At 37.6% G+C, this 9716-nt stretch overlaps 34 non-coding genes across 34 annotated transcripts; all 34 read left to right on the forward strand.

The window, feature by feature from the left end:
* The first annotated feature begins 81 nt into the window (after nt 1-81).
* On the forward strand, nt 82-200 carry LOC145761136 (5S ribosomal RNA). The gene has a single exon (XR_014287109.1). It is a non-coding gene; the product is annotated as a 5S ribosomal RNA (ribosomal RNA).
* A 162-nt stretch (nt 201-362) lies between these two features.
* Nucleotides 363-481, forward strand: LOC145760603 (5S ribosomal RNA). The gene has a single exon (XR_014286604.1). It is a non-coding gene; the product is annotated as a 5S ribosomal RNA (ribosomal RNA).
* Nucleotides 482-649: 168 nt separating this feature from the next.
* Nucleotides 650-768, forward strand: LOC145760605 (5S ribosomal RNA). Its single transcript, XR_014286606.1, has one exon. It is a non-coding gene; the product is annotated as a 5S ribosomal RNA (ribosomal RNA).
* Nucleotides 769-936: 168 nt separating this feature from the next.
* On the forward strand, nt 937-1055 carry LOC145760606 (5S ribosomal RNA). Its single transcript, XR_014286607.1, has one exon. It is a non-coding gene; the product is annotated as a 5S ribosomal RNA (ribosomal RNA).
* A 162-nt stretch (nt 1056-1217) lies between these two features.
* LOC145761259 (5S ribosomal RNA) lies at nt 1218-1337 on the forward strand. Its single transcript, XR_014287224.1, has one exon. It is a non-coding gene; the product is annotated as a 5S ribosomal RNA (ribosomal RNA).
* Nucleotides 1338-1505: 168 nt separating this feature from the next.
* Nucleotides 1506-1624, forward strand: LOC145760607 (5S ribosomal RNA). Its single transcript, XR_014286608.1, has one exon. It is a non-coding gene; the product is annotated as a 5S ribosomal RNA (ribosomal RNA).
* Nucleotides 1625-1792: 168 nt separating this feature from the next.
* On the forward strand, nt 1793-1911 carry LOC145760608 (5S ribosomal RNA). The gene has a single exon (XR_014286609.1). It is a non-coding gene; the product is annotated as a 5S ribosomal RNA (ribosomal RNA).
* A 168-nt stretch (nt 1912-2079) lies between these two features.
* On the forward strand, nt 2080-2198 carry LOC145760609 (5S ribosomal RNA). The gene has a single exon (XR_014286610.1). It is a non-coding gene; the product is annotated as a 5S ribosomal RNA (ribosomal RNA).
* A 162-nt stretch (nt 2199-2360) lies between these two features.
* Nucleotides 2361-2479, forward strand: LOC145761236 (5S ribosomal RNA). Its single transcript, XR_014287202.1, has one exon. It is a non-coding gene; the product is annotated as a 5S ribosomal RNA (ribosomal RNA).
* A 168-nt stretch (nt 2480-2647) lies between these two features.
* Nucleotides 2648-2766, forward strand: LOC145761141 (5S ribosomal RNA). Its single transcript, XR_014287113.1, has one exon. It is a non-coding gene; the product is annotated as a 5S ribosomal RNA (ribosomal RNA).
* A 162-nt stretch (nt 2767-2928) lies between these two features.
* On the forward strand, nt 2929-3048 carry LOC145761260 (5S ribosomal RNA). Its single transcript, XR_014287225.1, has one exon. It is a non-coding gene; the product is annotated as a 5S ribosomal RNA (ribosomal RNA).
* A 168-nt stretch (nt 3049-3216) lies between these two features.
* Nucleotides 3217-3335, forward strand: LOC145760610 (5S ribosomal RNA). Its single transcript, XR_014286611.1, has one exon. It is a non-coding gene; the product is annotated as a 5S ribosomal RNA (ribosomal RNA).
* A 162-nt stretch (nt 3336-3497) lies between these two features.
* On the forward strand, nt 3498-3616 carry LOC145760611 (5S ribosomal RNA). The gene has a single exon (XR_014286612.1). It is a non-coding gene; the product is annotated as a 5S ribosomal RNA (ribosomal RNA).
* A 168-nt stretch (nt 3617-3784) lies between these two features.
* LOC145760612 (5S ribosomal RNA) lies at nt 3785-3903 on the forward strand. Its single transcript, XR_014286613.1, has one exon. It is a non-coding gene; the product is annotated as a 5S ribosomal RNA (ribosomal RNA).
* A 168-nt stretch (nt 3904-4071) lies between these two features.
* On the forward strand, nt 4072-4190 carry LOC145760613 (5S ribosomal RNA). The gene has a single exon (XR_014286614.1). It is a non-coding gene; the product is annotated as a 5S ribosomal RNA (ribosomal RNA).
* Nucleotides 4191-4352: 162 nt separating this feature from the next.
* On the forward strand, nt 4353-4471 carry LOC145761237 (5S ribosomal RNA). Its single transcript, XR_014287203.1, has one exon. It is a non-coding gene; the product is annotated as a 5S ribosomal RNA (ribosomal RNA).
* A 168-nt stretch (nt 4472-4639) lies between these two features.
* LOC145760614 (5S ribosomal RNA) lies at nt 4640-4758 on the forward strand. Its single transcript, XR_014286615.1, has one exon. It is a non-coding gene; the product is annotated as a 5S ribosomal RNA (ribosomal RNA).
* Nucleotides 4759-4920: 162 nt separating this feature from the next.
* Nucleotides 4921-5040, forward strand: LOC145761262 (5S ribosomal RNA). The gene has a single exon (XR_014287226.1). It is a non-coding gene; the product is annotated as a 5S ribosomal RNA (ribosomal RNA).
* Nucleotides 5041-5208: 168 nt separating this feature from the next.
* On the forward strand, nt 5209-5327 carry LOC145760617 (5S ribosomal RNA). The gene has a single exon (XR_014286617.1). It is a non-coding gene; the product is annotated as a 5S ribosomal RNA (ribosomal RNA).
* A 162-nt stretch (nt 5328-5489) lies between these two features.
* LOC145760618 (5S ribosomal RNA) lies at nt 5490-5608 on the forward strand. Its single transcript, XR_014286618.1, has one exon. It is a non-coding gene; the product is annotated as a 5S ribosomal RNA (ribosomal RNA).
* A 168-nt stretch (nt 5609-5776) lies between these two features.
* Nucleotides 5777-5895, forward strand: LOC145760619 (5S ribosomal RNA). Its single transcript, XR_014286619.1, has one exon. It is a non-coding gene; the product is annotated as a 5S ribosomal RNA (ribosomal RNA).
* Nucleotides 5896-6063: 168 nt separating this feature from the next.
* LOC145760620 (5S ribosomal RNA) lies at nt 6064-6182 on the forward strand. The gene has a single exon (XR_014286620.1). It is a non-coding gene; the product is annotated as a 5S ribosomal RNA (ribosomal RNA).
* Nucleotides 6183-6344: 162 nt separating this feature from the next.
* On the forward strand, nt 6345-6464 carry LOC145761264 (5S ribosomal RNA). The gene has a single exon (XR_014287228.1). It is a non-coding gene; the product is annotated as a 5S ribosomal RNA (ribosomal RNA).
* A 168-nt stretch (nt 6465-6632) lies between these two features.
* LOC145760621 (5S ribosomal RNA) lies at nt 6633-6751 on the forward strand. Its single transcript, XR_014286621.1, has one exon. It is a non-coding gene; the product is annotated as a 5S ribosomal RNA (ribosomal RNA).
* Nucleotides 6752-6919: 168 nt separating this feature from the next.
* Nucleotides 6920-7038, forward strand: LOC145760622 (5S ribosomal RNA). Its single transcript, XR_014286622.1, has one exon. It is a non-coding gene; the product is annotated as a 5S ribosomal RNA (ribosomal RNA).
* A 168-nt stretch (nt 7039-7206) lies between these two features.
* On the forward strand, nt 7207-7325 carry LOC145760623 (5S ribosomal RNA). Its single transcript, XR_014286623.1, has one exon. It is a non-coding gene; the product is annotated as a 5S ribosomal RNA (ribosomal RNA).
* Nucleotides 7326-7487: 162 nt separating this feature from the next.
* On the forward strand, nt 7488-7606 carry LOC145761239 (5S ribosomal RNA). The gene has a single exon (XR_014287205.1). It is a non-coding gene; the product is annotated as a 5S ribosomal RNA (ribosomal RNA).
* Nucleotides 7607-7774: 168 nt separating this feature from the next.
* On the forward strand, nt 7775-7893 carry LOC145761137 (5S ribosomal RNA). Its single transcript, XR_014287110.1, has one exon. It is a non-coding gene; the product is annotated as a 5S ribosomal RNA (ribosomal RNA).
* Nucleotides 7894-8055: 162 nt separating this feature from the next.
* Nucleotides 8056-8174, forward strand: LOC145760624 (5S ribosomal RNA). The gene has a single exon (XR_014286624.1). It is a non-coding gene; the product is annotated as a 5S ribosomal RNA (ribosomal RNA).
* Nucleotides 8175-8342: 168 nt separating this feature from the next.
* Nucleotides 8343-8461, forward strand: LOC145760625 (5S ribosomal RNA). The gene has a single exon (XR_014286625.1). It is a non-coding gene; the product is annotated as a 5S ribosomal RNA (ribosomal RNA).
* A 168-nt stretch (nt 8462-8629) lies between these two features.
* On the forward strand, nt 8630-8748 carry LOC145760626 (5S ribosomal RNA). Its single transcript, XR_014286626.1, has one exon. It is a non-coding gene; the product is annotated as a 5S ribosomal RNA (ribosomal RNA).
* Nucleotides 8749-8910: 162 nt separating this feature from the next.
* On the forward strand, nt 8911-9030 carry LOC145761265 (5S ribosomal RNA). The gene has a single exon (XR_014287229.1). It is a non-coding gene; the product is annotated as a 5S ribosomal RNA (ribosomal RNA).
* Nucleotides 9031-9198: 168 nt separating this feature from the next.
* On the forward strand, nt 9199-9317 carry LOC145760628 (5S ribosomal RNA). Its single transcript, XR_014286628.1, has one exon. It is a non-coding gene; the product is annotated as a 5S ribosomal RNA (ribosomal RNA).
* Nucleotides 9318-9485: 168 nt separating this feature from the next.
* On the forward strand, nt 9486-9604 carry LOC145760629 (5S ribosomal RNA). The gene has a single exon (XR_014286629.1). It is a non-coding gene; the product is annotated as a 5S ribosomal RNA (ribosomal RNA).
* Nucleotides 9605-9716: the final 112 nt, after the last annotated feature.

A 9716-nucleotide genomic window follows, 5' to 3' on the forward strand; every position in this document is an offset into this window, starting at 1 on the left:
ACTGCTAAGGGACGCAAGTCATTTATTTTATTTTAAATATACACGGTTAATGATAAATGTGTTGGCTCACCACATCACATTGCCTACGACCATACCACGTTGAGTACACCCCATCTCGTCCGATCTGGGAAGTTAAGCAACGTCGGGCCCGGTTAGTACTTGGATGGGTGACCGCCTGGGAATACCGGGTGTCGTAGGTATTTTATAAGTTTTATAGCATATTAGAAAGTACCTTATGTATAAGTCATTTTTATAGAAATTTTTGAAAATTAATATATTTGATATAATTGCTAGGCGACGCAAGTCATTTATTTTATTTTAAATATACACGTTTAATGATAAATGTGTTGGCACATCACATTGCCTACGACCATACCACGTTGAGTACACCCCATCTCGTCCGATCTGGGAAGTTAAGCAACGTCGGGCCCGGTTAGTACTTGGATGGGTGACCGCCTGGGAATACCGGGTGTCGTAGGCATTTTATAAGTTTTATAGCATATTAGAAAGTACTTTATGTAGAAGTCATTTTTTATCAAAATTTTTGAAAATTAATATATTTGATATAACTTCTAAGGGACGCAAGTCATTTATTTTATTTTAAATATACACGGTTAATGATAAATGTGTTGGCTCACCACATCACATTGCCTACGACCATACCACGTTGAGTACACCCCATCTCGTCCGATCTGGGAAGTTAAGCAACGTCGGGCCCGGTTAGTACTTGGATGGGTGACCGCCTGGGAATACCGGGTGTCGTAGGCATTTTATAAGTTTTATAGCATATTAGAAAGTACTTTATGTAGAAGTCATTTTTTATCAAAATTTTTGAAAATTAATATATTTGATATAACTTCTAAGGGACGCAAGTCATTTATTTTATTTTAAATATACACGGTTAATGATAAATGTGTTGGCTCACCACATCACATTGCCTACGACCATACCACGTTGAGTACACCCCATCTCGTCCGATCTGGGAAGTTAAGCAACGTCGGGCCCGGTTAGTACTTGGATGGGTGACCGCCTGGGAATACCGGGTGTCGTAGGCATTTTATAAGTTTTATAGCATATTAGAAAGTACCTTATGTATAAGTCATTTTTATAGAAATTTTTGAAAATTAATATATTTGATATAATTGCTAGGCGACGCAAGTCATTTATTTTATTTTAAATATACACGTTTAATGATAAATGTGTTGGCACATCACATTGCCTACGACCATACCACGTTTGAGTACACCCCATCTCGTCCGATCTGGGAAGTTAAGCAACGTCGGGCCCGGTTAGTACTTGGATGGGTGACCGCCTGGGAATACCGGGTGTCGTAGGCATTTTATAAGTTTTATAGCATATTAGAAAGTACTTTATGTAGAAGTCATTTTTTATCAAAATTTTTGAAAATTAATATATTTGATATAACTTCTAAGGGACGCAAGTCATTTATTTTATTTTAAATATACACGGTTAATGATAAATGTGTTGGCTCACCACATCACATTGCCTACGACCATACCACGTTGAGTACACCCCATCTCGTCCGATCTGGGAAGTTAAGCAACGTCGGGCCCGGTTAGTACTTGGATGGGTGACCGCCTGGGAATACCGGGTGTCGTAGGCATTTTATAAGTTTTTTAGCATATTAGAAAGTACCTTATGTAGAAGTCATTTTTTATCAAAATTTTTGAAAATTAATATATTTGATATAACTGCTAAGAGACGCAAGTCATTTATTTTATTTTAAATATACACGGTTAATGATAAATGTGTTGGCTCACCACATCACATTGCCTACGACCATACCACGTTGAGTACACCCCATCTCGTCCGATCTGGGAAGTTAAGCAACGTCGGGCCCGGTTAGTACTTGGATGGGTGACCGCCTGGGAATACCGGGTGTCGTAGGCATTTTATAAGTTTTATAGCATATTAGAAAGTACTTTATGTAGAAGTAATTTTTTATCAAAATTTTTGAAAATTAATATATTTGATATAACTTCTAAGGGACGCAAGTCATTTATTTTATTTTAAATATACACGGTTAATGATAAATGTGTTGGCTCACCACATCACATTGCCTACGACCATACCACGTTGAGTACACCCCATCTCGTCCGATCTGGGAAGTTAAGCAACGTCGGGCCCGGTTAGTACTTGGATGGGTGACCGCCTGGGAATACCGGGTGTCGTAGGCATTTTATAAGTTTTATAGCATATTAGAAAGTACCTTATGTATAAGTCATTTTTATAGAAATTTTTGAAAATTAATATATTTGATATAATTGCTAGGCGACGCAAGTCATTTATTTTATTTTAAATATACACGTTTAATGATAAATGTGTTGGCACATCACATTGCCTACGACCATACCACGTTGAGTACACCCCATCTCGTCCGATCTGGGAAGTTAAGCAACGTCGGGCCCGGTTAGTACTTGGATGGGTGACCGCCTGGGAATACCGGGTGTCGAAGGCATTTTATAAGTTTTTTAGCATATTAGAAAGTACCTTATGTAGAAGTCATTTTTTATCCAAATTTTTGAAAATTAATATATTTGATATAACTGCTAAGGGACGCAAGTCATTTATTTTATTTTAAATATACACGGTTAATGATAAATGTGTTGGCTCACCACATCACATTGCCTACGACCATGCCACGTTGAGTACACCCCATCTCGTCCGATCTGGGAAGTTAAGCAACGTCGGGCCCGGTTAGTACTTGGATGGGTGACCGCCTGGGAATACCGGGTGTCGTAGGCATTTTATAAGTTTTATAGCATATTAGAAAGTACCTTATGTATAAGTCATTTTTATAGAAATTTTTGAAAATTAATATATTTGATATAATTGCTAGGCGACGCAAGTCATTTATTTTATTTTAAATATACACGTTTAATGATAAATGTGTTGGCACATCACATTGCCTACGACCATACCACGTTTGAGTACACCCCATCTCGTCCGATCTGGGAAGTTAAGCAACGTCGGGCCCGGTTAGTACTTGGATGGGTGACCGCCTGGGAATACCGGGTGTCGTAGGCATTTTATAAGTTTTATAGCATATTAGAAAGTACTTTATGTAGAAGTCATTTTTTATCAAAATTTTTGAAAATTAATATATTTGATATAACTTCTAAGGGACGCAAGTCATTTATTTTATTTTAAATATACACGGTTAATGATAAATGTGTTGGCTCACCACATCACATTGCCTACGACCATACCACGTTGAGTACACCCCATCTCGTCCGATCTGGGAAGTTAAGCAACGTCGGGCCCGGTTAGTACTTGGATGGGTGACCGCCTGGGAATACCGGGTGTCGTAGGCATTTTATAAGTTTTTTAGCATATTAGAAAGTACCTTATGTATAAGTCATTTTTATAGAAATTTTTGAAAATTAATATATTTGATATAATTGCTAGGCGACGCAAGTCATTTATTTTATTTTAAATATACACGTTTAATGATAAATGTGTTGGCACATCAGATTGCCTACGACCATACCACGTTGAGTACACCCCATCTCGTCCGATCTGGGAAGTTAAGCAACGTCGGGCCCGGTTAGTACTTGGATGGGTGACCGCCTGGGAATACCGGGTGTCGTAGGCATTTTATGAGTTTTATAGCATATTAGAAAGTACTTTATGTAGAAGTCATTTTTTATCAAAATTTTTGAAAATTAATATATTTGATATAACTTCTAAGGGACGCAAGTCATTTATTTTATTTTAAATATACACGGTTAATGATAAATGTGTTGGCTCACCACATCACATTGCCTACGACCATACCACGTTGAGTACACCCCATCTCGTCCGATCTGGGAAGTTAAGCAACGTCGGGCCCGGTTAGTACTTGGATGGGTGACCGCCTGGGAATACCGGGTGTCGTAGGCATTTTATAAGTTTTATAGCATATTAGAAAGTACTTTATGTAGAAGTCATTTTTTATCAAAATTTTTGAAAATTAATATATTTGATATAACTTCTAAGGGACGCAAGTCATTTATTTTATTTTAAATATACACGGTTAATGATAAATGTGTTGGCTCACCACATCACATTGCCTACGACCATACCACGTTGAGTACACCCCATCTCGTCCGATCTGGGAAGTTAAGCAACGTCGGGCCCGGTTAGTACTTGGATGGGTGACCGCCTGGGAATACCGGGTGTCGTAGGCATTTTATAAGTTTTATAGCATATTAGAAAGTACCTTATGTATAAGTCATTTTTATAGAAATTTTTGAAAATTAATATATTTGATATAATTGCTAGGCGACGCAAGTCATTTATTTTATTTTAAATATACACGTTTAATGATAAATGTGTTGGCACATCACATTGCCTACGACCATACCACGTTGAGTACACCCCATCTCGTCCGATCTGGGAAGTTAAGCAACGTCGGGCCCGGTTAGTACTTGGATGGGTGACCGCCTGGGAATACCGGGTGTCGAAGGCATTTTATAAGTTTTTTAGCATATTAGAAAGTACCTTATGTAGAAGTCATTTTTTATCCAAATTTTTGAAAATTAATATATTTGATATAACTGCTAAGGGACGCAAGTCATTTATTTTATTTTAAATATACACGGTTAATGATAAATGTGTTGGCTCACCACATCACATTGCCTACGACCATACCACGTTGAGTACACCCCATCTCGTCCGATCTGGGAAGTTAAGCAACGTCGGGCCCGGTTAGTACTTGGATGGGTGACCGCCTGGGAATACCGGGTGTCGTAGGCATTTTATAAGTTTTATAGCATATTAGAAAGTACCTTATGTATAAGTCATTTTTATAGAAATTTTTGAAAATTAATATATTTGATATAATTGCTAGGCGACGCAAGTCATTTATTTTATTTTAAATATACACGTTTAATGATAAATGTGTTGGCACATCACATTGCCTACGACCATACCACGTTTGAGTACACCCCATCTCGTCCGATCTGGGAAGTTAAGCAACGTCGGGCCCGGTTAGTACTTGGATGGGTGACCGCCTGGGAATACCGGGTGTCGTAGGCATTTTATAAGTTTTATAGCATATTAGAAAGTACTTTATGTAGAAGTCATTTTTTATCAAAATTTTTGAAAATTAATATATTTGATATAACTTCTAAGGGACGCAAGTCATTTATTTTATTTTAAATATACACGGTTAATGATAAATGTGTTGGCTCACCACATCACATTGCCTACGACCATACCACGTTGAGTACACCCCATCTCGTCCGATCTGGGAAGTTAAGCAACGTCGGGCCCGGTTAGTACTTGGATGGGTGACCGCCTGGGAATACCGGGTGTCGTAGGCATTTTATAAGTTTTTTAGCATATTAGAAAGTACCTTATGTATAAGTCATTTTTATAGAAATTTTTGAAAATTAATATATTTGATATAATTGCTAGGCGACGCAAGTCATTTATTTTATTTTAAATATACACGTTTAATGATAAATGTGTTGGCACATCAGATTGCCTACGACCATACCACGTTGAGTACACCCCATCTCGTCCGATCTGGGAAGTTAAGCAACGTCGGGCCCGGTTAGTACTTGGATGGGTGACCGCCTGGGAATACCGGGTGTCGTAGGCATTTTATAAGTTTTATAGCATATTAGAAAGTACTTTATGTAGAAGTCATTTTTTATCAAAATTTTTGAAAATTAATATATTTGATATAACTTCTAAGGGACGCAAGTCATTTATTTTATTTTAAATATACACGGTTAATGATAAATGTGTTGGCTCACCACATCACATTGCCTACGACCATACCACGTTGAGTACACCCCATCTCGTCCGATCTGGGAAGTTAAGCAACGTCGGGCCCGGTTAGTACTTGGATGGGTGACCGCCTGGGAATACCGGGTGTCGTAGGCATTTTATAAGTTTTATAGCATATTAGAAAGTACTTTATGTAGAAGTCATTTTTTATCAAAATTTTTGAAAATTAATATATTTGATATAACTTCTAAGGGACGCAAGTCATTTATTTTATTTTAAATATACACGGTTAATGATAAATGTGTTGGCTCACCACATCACATTGCCTACGACCATACCACGTTGAGTACACCCCATCTCGTCCGATCTGGGAAGTTAAGCAACGTCGGGCCCGGTTAGTACTTGGATGGGTGACCGCCTGGGAATACCGGGTGTCGTAGGCATTTTATAAGTTTTATAGCATATTAGAAAGTACCTTATGTATAAGTCATTTTTATAGAAATTTTTGAAAATTAATATATTTGATATAATTGCTAGGCGACGCAAGTCATTTATTTTATTTTAAATATACACGTTTAATGATAAATGTGTTGGCACATCACATTGCCTACGACCATACCACGTTTGAGTACACCCCATCTCGTCCGATCTGGGAAGTTAAGCAACGTCGGGCCCGGTTAGTACTTGGATGGGTGACCGCCTGGGAATACCGGGTGTCGTAGGCATTTTATAAGTTTTATAGCATATTAGAAAGTACTTTATGTAGAAGTCATTTTTTATCAAAATTTTTGAAAATTAATATATTTGATATAACTTCTAAGGGACGCAAGTCATTTATTTTATTTTAAATATACACGGTTAATGATAAATGTGTTGGCTCACCACATCACATTGCCTACGACCATACCACGTTGAGTACACCCCATCTCGTCCGATCTGGGAAGTTAAGCAACGTCGGGCCCGGTTAGTACTTGGATGGGTGACCGCCTGGGAATACCGGGTGTCGTAGGCATTTTATAAGTTTTTTAGCATATTAGAAAGTACCTTATGTAGAAGTCATTTTTTATCAAAATTTTTGAAAATTAATATATTTGATATAACTGCTAAGAGACGCAAGTCATTTATTTTATTTTAAATATACACGGTTAATGATAAATGTGTTGGCTCACCACATCACATTGCCTACGACCATACCACGTTGAGTACACCCCATCTCGTCCGATCTGGGAAGTTAAGCAACGTCGGGCCCGGTTAGTACTTGGATGGGTGACCGCCTGGGAATACCGGGTGTCGTAGGCATTTTATAAGTTTTATAGCATATTAGAAAGTACTTTATGTAGAAGTAATTTTTTATCAAAATTTTTGAAAATTAATATATTTGATATAACTTCTAAGGGACGCAAGTCATTTATTTTATTTTAAATATACACGGTTAATGATAAATGTGTTGGCTCACCACATCACATTGCCTACGACCATACCACGTTGAGTACACCCCATCTCGTCCGATCTGGGAAGTTAAGCAACGTCGGGCCCGGTTAGTACTTGGATGGGTGACCGCCTGGGAATACCGGGTGTCGTAGGCATTTTATAAGTTTTATAGCATATTAGAAAGTACCTTATGTATAAGTCATTTTTATAGAAATTTTTGAAAATTAATATATTTGATATAATTGCTAGGCGACGCAAGTCATTTATTTTATTTTAAATATACACGTTTAATGATAAATGTGTTGGCACATCACATTGCCTACGACCATACCACGTTGAGTACACCCCATCTCGTCCGATCTGGGAAGTTAAGCAACGTCGGGCCCGGTTAGTACTTGGATGGGTGACCGCCTGGGAATACCGGGTGTCGAAGGCATTTTATAAGTTTTTTAGCATATTAGAAAGTACCTTATGTAGAAGTCATTTTTTATCCAAATTTTTGAAAATTAATATATTTGATATAACTGCTAAGGGACGCAAGTCATTTATTTTATTTTAAATATACACGGTTAATGATAAATGTGTTGGCTCACCACATCACATTGCCTACGACCATACCACGTTGAGTACACCCCATCTCGTCCGATCTGGGAAGTTAAGCAACGTCGGGCCCGGTTAGTACTTGGATGGGTGACCGCCTGGGAATACCGGGTGTCGTAGGTATTTTATAAGTTTTATAGCATATTAGAAAGTACCTTATGTATAAGTCATTTTTATAGAAATTTTTGAAAATTAATATATTTGATATAATTGCTAGGCGACGCAAGTCATTTATTTTATTTTAAATATACACGTTTAATGATAAATGTGTTGGCACATCACATTGCCTACGACCATACCACGTTGAGTACACCCCATCTCGTCCGATCTGGGAAGTTAAGCAACGTCGGGCCCGGTTAGTACTTGGATGGGTGACCGCCTGGGAATACCGGGTGTCGTAGGCATTTTATAAGTTTTATAGCATATTAGAAAGTACTTTATGTAGAAGTCATTTTTTATCAAAATTTTTGAAAATTAATATATTTGATATAACTTCTAAGGGACGCAAGTCATTTATTTTATTTTAAATATACACGGTTAATGATAAATGTGTTGGCTCACCACATCACATTGCCTACGACCATACCACGTTGAGTACACCCCATCTCGTCCGATCTGGGAAGTTAAGCAACGTCGGGCCCGGTTAGTACTTGGATGGGTGACCGCCTGGGAATACCGGGTGTCGTAGGCATTTTATAAGTTTTATAGCATATTAGAAAGTACTTTATGTAGAAGTCATTTTTTATCAAAATTTTTGAAAATTAATATATTTGATATAACTTCTAAGGGACGCAAGTCATTTATTTTATTTTAAATATACACGGTTAATGATAAATGTGTTGGCTCACCACATCACATTGCCTACGACCATACCACGTTGAGTACACCCCATCTCGTCCGATCTGGGAAGTTAAGCAACGTCGGGCCCGGTTAGTACTTGGATGGGTGACCGCCTGGGAATACCGGGTGTCGTAGGCATTTTATAAGTTTTATAGCATATTAGAAAGTACCTTATGTATAAGTCATTTTTATAGAAATTTTTGAAAATTAATATATTTGATATAATTGCTAGGCGACGCAAGTCATTTATTTTATTTTAAATATACACGTTTAATGATAAATGTGTTGGCACATCACATTGCCTACGACCATACCACGTTTGAGTACACCCCATCTCGTCCGATCTGGGAAGTTAAGCAACGTCGGGCCCGGTTAGTACTTGGATGGGTGACCGCCTGGGAATACCGGGTGTCGTAGGCATTTTATAAGTTTTATAGCATATTAGAAAGTACTTTATGTAGAAGTCATTTTTTATCAAAATTTTTGAAAATTAATATATTTGATATAACTTCTAAGGGACGCAAGTCATTTATTTTATTTTAAATATACACGGTTAATGATAAATGTGTTGGCTCACCACATCACATTGCCTACGACCATACCACGTTGAGTACACCCCATCTCGTCCGATCTGGGAAGTTAAGCAACGTCGGGCCCGGTTAGTACTTGGATGGGTGACCGCCTGGGAATACCGGGTGTCGTAGGCATTTTATAAGTTTTTTAGCATATTAGAAAGTACCTTATGTAGAAGTCATTTTTTATCAAAATTTTTGAAAATTAATATATTTGATATAACTGCTAAGAGACGCAAGTCATTTATTTTATTTTAAATATACACGGTTAATGATAAATGTGTTGGCTCACCACATCACATTGCCTACGACCATACCACGTTGAGTACACCCCATCTCGTCCGATCTGGGAAGTTAAGCAACGTCGGGCCCGGTTAGTACTTGGATGGGTGACCGCCTGGGAATACCGGGTGTCGTAGGCATTTTATAAGTTTTATAGCATATTAGAAAGTACTTTATGTAGAAGTAATTTTTTATCAAAATTTTTGAAAATTAATATATTTGATATAACTTCTAAGGGACGCAAGTCATTTA

Source organism: Corella eumyota, chromosome 7 (genome assembly GCF_963082875.1).
Source record: "Corella eumyota chromosome 7, kaCorEumy4.1, whole genome shotgun sequence".
NCBI classification, from domain to species: Eukaryota; Metazoa; Chordata; class Ascidiacea; order Phlebobranchia; family Corellidae; genus Corella; species Corella eumyota.